The sequence below is a fragment of the Rhinopithecus bieti genome, unplaced genomic scaffold (genome assembly GCF_001698545.2).
Source record: "Rhinopithecus bieti isolate Rb0 unplaced genomic scaffold, ASM169854v2 scaffold_15083, whole genome shotgun sequence".
NCBI classification, from domain to species: Eukaryota; Metazoa; Chordata; class Mammalia; order Primates; family Cercopithecidae; genus Rhinopithecus; species Rhinopithecus bieti.
The window spans coordinates 727,389-733,666 of NW_016808114.1; positions in this window are offsets into that span (position 1 = coordinate 727,389).

The following is a 6,278-nucleotide window of genomic DNA, read 5'->3' on the forward strand; positions in this document are numbered from 1 at the left end:
AGAGACATACCTGAGGCTGGGTAACTTATAAAGAAAAATAAGTTTAATGGACTCACAGTTTCATGTGCCTGGGAAGGCCTCACAATCATGGTGGAAGGTGAAAGGTATGGACAGCCTACATGGAAGCAGGCAAGAGGAAATGAGAGCCAAGCAAGAGGGGTTTCCCCTAATAAAATCATCAGAACTCATGAGGTTTATTCACTACCAGGAGAACAGTATGGGGGAAACCACCCTCATGATTTAATTACCTCCCACTAGGTCTTACCCACATCAAGTGGGAATTATGGGAAATACAATTCAAGATGACATTTGGATGGGGACATAGCCAAACCATGTCAGATGCTGCGAGGTATGTGAGAGCCAAAGGATATCTTACAAGATGTGTCAACAAATCAGTGTAGTTTTGTAGGGCATCTGAAATAGACTTTTTCATATAGTTCCACAGGGCCAAATTGGTATATGTTATGGACTGATGTTTGTGTTCTCTCAAATTTCATGTTGAATCTCTAACCTTCAGGTCAGCTGCATTTAGAGTAAGCAATAAGGTCAAATAAGGTCATAAGTGTAGGCCCTTGATTCAATAGAATAAGTGTCTACATAAAAAGCAACACCAAAGAGCACTCTCTCTCTTGCTCTCTCTGCACACAAAGGAGAGTTCATGAGAGCACATATGGAGATGCTGGCCACCTACAATCTGAGAGAAGAGGCCTCAGAATGAAGCCTACCTTGCCAGCACCTTGATCTGGTACTTCTAGCCTTTGGAACTGCTAGAAAATATGTTACTTAAAGTCACCCAGACTATTTTATGTTGTATTTCTTTCTTTCTTTTTTTTTTCTTTTTTCTTTTTTTTTTTTTTTGAGACAGGCTCTTGCTTTGTTGCCCAACCTGGAGTGCAATGGCACAATTTCAGCTCACTGCAGCCTCGACCTTTCTGGGCTTAAATCATCCTCCCATCTCAGCCTCCAGAGCAGCTAGGACCTTAGGCATGGGCCACCATGCGATGACAATTTTTGTATTTTTTTGTAGAGATGAATTTTACCATGTTGTCTAGGTTGGTCTTGAACTATATTGAGCTCAAGCAATCCACACACCTTGGCTTCCCAAAGTGCTGAGATTATAAGTGTGAGTCACCACACTCAACCTGTTGCACTTTTTTATGGCAGCCCAAGGAGGCTTATATGGTATGTATAATGTAGAAATAATAATTTTATTTATATATAAGCAAAAATTTCTAGCCATGTGCTCAGGTGAAATTGACAAACTTGAATAGCATACTGAGTCTACTTTCATTAAGAGATTTAAAAAAGCCAAATAATCCACTGAGGGTGTTTATGGCATAAAGAGGAAATGGATTAAATAGAGCATAGAGTTCTATTTCAAACTTGGATGAAATTTCCTGGTTGTGTTGACTGAATTGGAAATGCTGACCAAGGAATATGCTTATAAAGAAATGTTATTCATTGCAATTGTGTACTTTTAACATGGGAGAAAAGGAAAATCTAATAATAAAGACAAAGAAAAAGCAGTGAGTTCCAACGTTGTGTAAGAAATGTTACTGGAAAAGGTTAAGTGACACGAGAATCTGAAAAGAAACTATTTGCTGGTAGATGCAGGACAATTGGTTTAATCAATGAATTTACTAATTAACAATTGACTGTGATAGTTGCTGTGGATTAAAAAAAGATTAAATGTCCATCTGTGACAGACTGGATTAAGAAAATGTGGCACATATACACCATGGAATACTATGCAGCCATAAAAAAGGATGAGTTTGCATCCTTTGTAGGGACATGGATGCAGCTGGAAACCATCATTCTTAGCAAACTATCACAAGAACAGAAAACCAAACACCGCATGTTCTCACTCATAGGTGGGAACTGAACAATGAGATCACTTGGACTCNTATAATAAAAAAATAAATAAAAAAAAGATTACTACTACTTTTATTTTTCTGTCTCATATAAATCTACATTTTTAATGTCTTTTTTTTTAAGGATGGAGATTTCATGTATCCATTCAAAGCTACTCTTTAAGAAAATGATCAAATTCTATAGGGCAAATTATAAGACATTTGTCCTAAATTAGAAGTGGTTCTAATCTTTTCTAATGTTCATTGAAATAAAAGAAATTAATTTTAAAATATTTGATCATCTTTAATGACTGACTCTATAAGTAATAATCTTGGACTTGTCCAAATATTGCTATGCTTTTTAAGTATCCAGATTTGTCAGAAATTTAACAATTATTTTCTCTTTCATACAAACTTCTTTTTCTTCTGGACTTATTTTTTGAAATCATCTTTATGCTGAACTGGTATTTGTCTCAAGATCACTCTAAATATAGCAAGAAATATAGCTTAGAGAATTCTACTACCCTGTGGATTAAACTAACAGTCCAAGTAAGAATCTTGAAAAGTAAGCAAAATTCACATTCAAGCAAATTTACATATTTGTTAGCCTTTGTATAAGTAGATTCCTTTAAGTATCAACTTTCATGCACAACTTGCCAGTTACTTAAAATCCTTTGCAGCTGTTATATGACAAGTTAAAAATAAAATATTTGATGTTCTGTTTAGAAAGCCGTGAATAAGAGCATAGCACAGCAAGACTTCTCAGCTAAGATATTTAACAGGCCAAGTGTGGTTCAAATGAACATTTGGCCCAGATCTTTACATTCTCTCTTTACACTGGCAATGGTGGAAATCAGAAAACTCGTTTCTACAGATTCAACATGTCAAGCACCCAGCAACTGAATGTCAAATCTGGTGCCAAAGACTGTCAGGTGTGCGTGTTCACTTTAGAGAACAAAAATTTCTTATTACCACATTTGTCTATTAAGAAAGCTCATTGAAGCTGGTCCACATCTATAATCCTAGCACTTTGGGAGGTTGAGGTGGGAGAATCACTTGAGGTCAGGAGTTCAAGACCACCCCTAGCAATGTAGTAAGACCCCATTTCTACATTGAAAAAAATAAAATTTACAAATCAGCTGGGCATGGTGGCTCAAGCATAGGTGTGGTCTTAGCTACTTTGGAGACTGAGTTAAGTGGGAGGACCACTTGAGCCCAGTAGTTCAAGGGCTGCAGTGAGCTAAGAATACTATGAATGCATCACTGCACTCCAGCTTGGGCAACAGAACAAAACGACATCTCAAAAAAATAAAAATAAATAAATAAATAAAGAAAGCTCACTGACCTTCTGAAAGTGTAGGTTTTCTCTCTTTGATAGTCTTATGATCTAATTCACTGAGATTACTTCAATCACCATGTGCTATTCCAGCTTGGAATTTTACATTCCTCTAATGTAGTTCCCACACTGCCGCCATGGAAGTTTTTCAAAAACACAAGTTTATTTTATTGCCAGTTTCAGACAATTCAATGTCGCCATGGGAGAAAGCCTACACTCTTTAGCCAATCCTATGAATGTGGACATGATTATGTGTTTGTGTATGTGTGTGTGTGTGCAGATGTTTGCCTTGGTGTTTCTGTGTGTACAGTCAGGTTCATATACATCTTCCACTTCCCTCTCAAACTACTTTGTACTCATGCAAAACTACTTGTAGTTTTCAGAAAGTGCCACACTGATTTATCCTTTTTTTTTTTTGCCTGGGACAGCATAACTCCCACTTTTGAAATGCCTGTCCCTATTTCACCACCAATATCCTAGAAAGCAGGCTAGATTATTTTATTCACTTCTCAAAATTTCTGGCAAAAGTCTCTTATAAGGGTATTAAGGCTTGGTGCGGTGACTCACACACGTAATCCCAGCACTTTGGGAGGCCAAGGCAGGCAGATCATCTGAGGTCAGGAGTTCGAGACCATCCTGGCTAACATGGTGAAGGCTCGTTTCTACTAAAAACACAAAAAATTATCTGGGTGTGGTGGTGCTCTCCTGTAATTCCAACTACTAGGGAGACTGAGGCAGGAGAATCGCTTGAACCTGGGAGACGGAGGTTTCACTGAGCCAAGATTGTGCCATTGCAGTTCAGTTTAGGCAGCAAGAGCTAAACTTTGTCTCAAAAAAAAAAAAAAAAAAAAAAAAAAAAAAGAGTGTTAAACACCTTCGTTTGACAATACAAAATTATTCAAACAATCCCTTGTGACTTTGTTGGAGTTTGTAAAGATTTCTAGCACTTTATTGCACTTACTTATTTTTACCTAGCTCTCTCTACAAAACTAATGACTCCCAGCAGTTGGAGGTATGTAGAATTACTTATGTTAGTGGGAGATGATAGAGTTGGGGGGCAAGCATCAAACTGAGGGGTTTAATTTTCTTTACAAGTTGATGTGTGCCCTAGATAGAGATCAACTTGAGCCAAGGATAGGGTCTCTTTATAACCACTTCTCAGAAAGGTACCTGGTAGACATAATGCATACAAAAAATACACAAATGCATAGATGGTTTTTCAAAAGGTTACAAAGAGATCTTCATTGTGTGCAAACATTTTTTTTCTTCTTTTGCTAAAATTTTATGTTTTGAAAAGGAAACTACTCTATTAATTTGCATGAATATTTCAGAGCATGTATAGTTATAGATATATACTTCTAGCTCTATCTGAATATATATGTTTGTTTATATGATGTGTATTTGTGAATCCAGTAAATTCTGAAAGGATGGAGACATGCCATCCTTTCTGTCATGCATGATAAACATCTTTACCTCTCCCAGCTTTTATGAGAACTCTTAAGTGGGTGCTCAATAAATGTTGATTAAACAAATGTATTTTTTGATATGTAGTCGAATGGTAAATAATTCCTGTTTTAAAAGCTGCCTCTGGTTTTCTCAGGTGCTACAGTGTAAAGCAGTTGTGCTCCAGTGCCCCTGTGACCAGCTTGTCTGAGTGCAGTGAAACAAAACACTCCCACACACAATTACCTGAAATAAGTTCATTACTTCCAGATAGGCAGCAAGGGACAAGAGAGCCTAGGATGTATTGCTATCCAGGAGTCCAAGGCTCAGGAAAGCTGTTTGGGGTGGACGGAGATTCATCTGCATATGTCCCATTTGCACAGCTGCTGAGGGACCCTGGAAAGTAGCCCACTTTGGGTTTTATACCTTGGGGTCACATGATGCACTGGGCTGAAGTGTTAAAGTGCATCGTGTTTCTAAAAGGGACTAGATTAGAGCCCAAGGTGTTCGGCCAGTCTCTCCCTATTTGAGAACGTTGCATTCCCAGCACATTCTACAGTTATTCTTAGGAACAAGCAAGGAAGGGAATTGGTAAAAGGCCACACAGAGAACTATTCTACATCTAGGAATAGAGGTAAAATTCATCTTTGGAAAAGACCTCTTCATTATTAAGTAATCAAAACCAGAGCAGCATATACACACACAAACACATACTCAAATGTGTCTTTTAGGTAGCCAAACATACAACCCAGAGTCCAGGTTTTATAGTCTAGAGAGAAAAAGGTTGATAACAGAAGTGCTAAATTGCTCTTCACATAAATGTAAAATGATTGCTTGTCTGTCTCACTATCCAAAATGAGCTCATCTTTTACCTGAGTTTTGCTTTTCTTTATCTGAGATAATATAATTATGCTCATCTGAGCACAATTTTTGGCACTTGTCACCTACTCACTAAATCCCAGGTGATGAACTAAATGCATTGATCTGAACTGTTACAGTGCTCAACAAACAGCAATAGCAATCATTTACACATCTAAAAACTGTTTGTTTGCGTTAAAATATGCAAATAAAATGATTACAAAATGTACAAAACATTACGATATATAAAACAAGAATTTAAACAATCATAGAAAGTGTGTACTTCAAACCAAATGGTTATATTTATATCTTAATTGACATTTCTTGGAAAGGCACCTGCCTGGCAGTAACTTCCTGTCATTTAGGAAACTATTTGTCAAACACAATTCTAAATAGTTTTTAAAGATCATCATGCCATTAATTAATAAGGGGGTAAATCACCATTACTCTTATTTTACCAATAATGACATTTAGACTCACAGTTTAAGAAACTATTGTAAGGCCCGACATGGTGGCTCATCCCTGTAATCCTAGCACTTTGGGAGGCCGAGGTGGGAGGATCACTTGAGGTCAGGAGTTTGAGACCAGCCTGGCCAACATGGTGAAACCCCATCTCTACTAAATACAACAATTAGCCAGGCCGAGAATTGCGCCATATGCCTGAAGTCCTAGCTATTCAGGAGGCTGAGGCAGGAGAATCACTTGAACCCCAGAGGCGGAGGTGGCAGTGAGCTGAGATTTCGCTGCTTGACTCCAGCCCGGGTGACAGAGGAAGACTCTGTCTCAAAAAA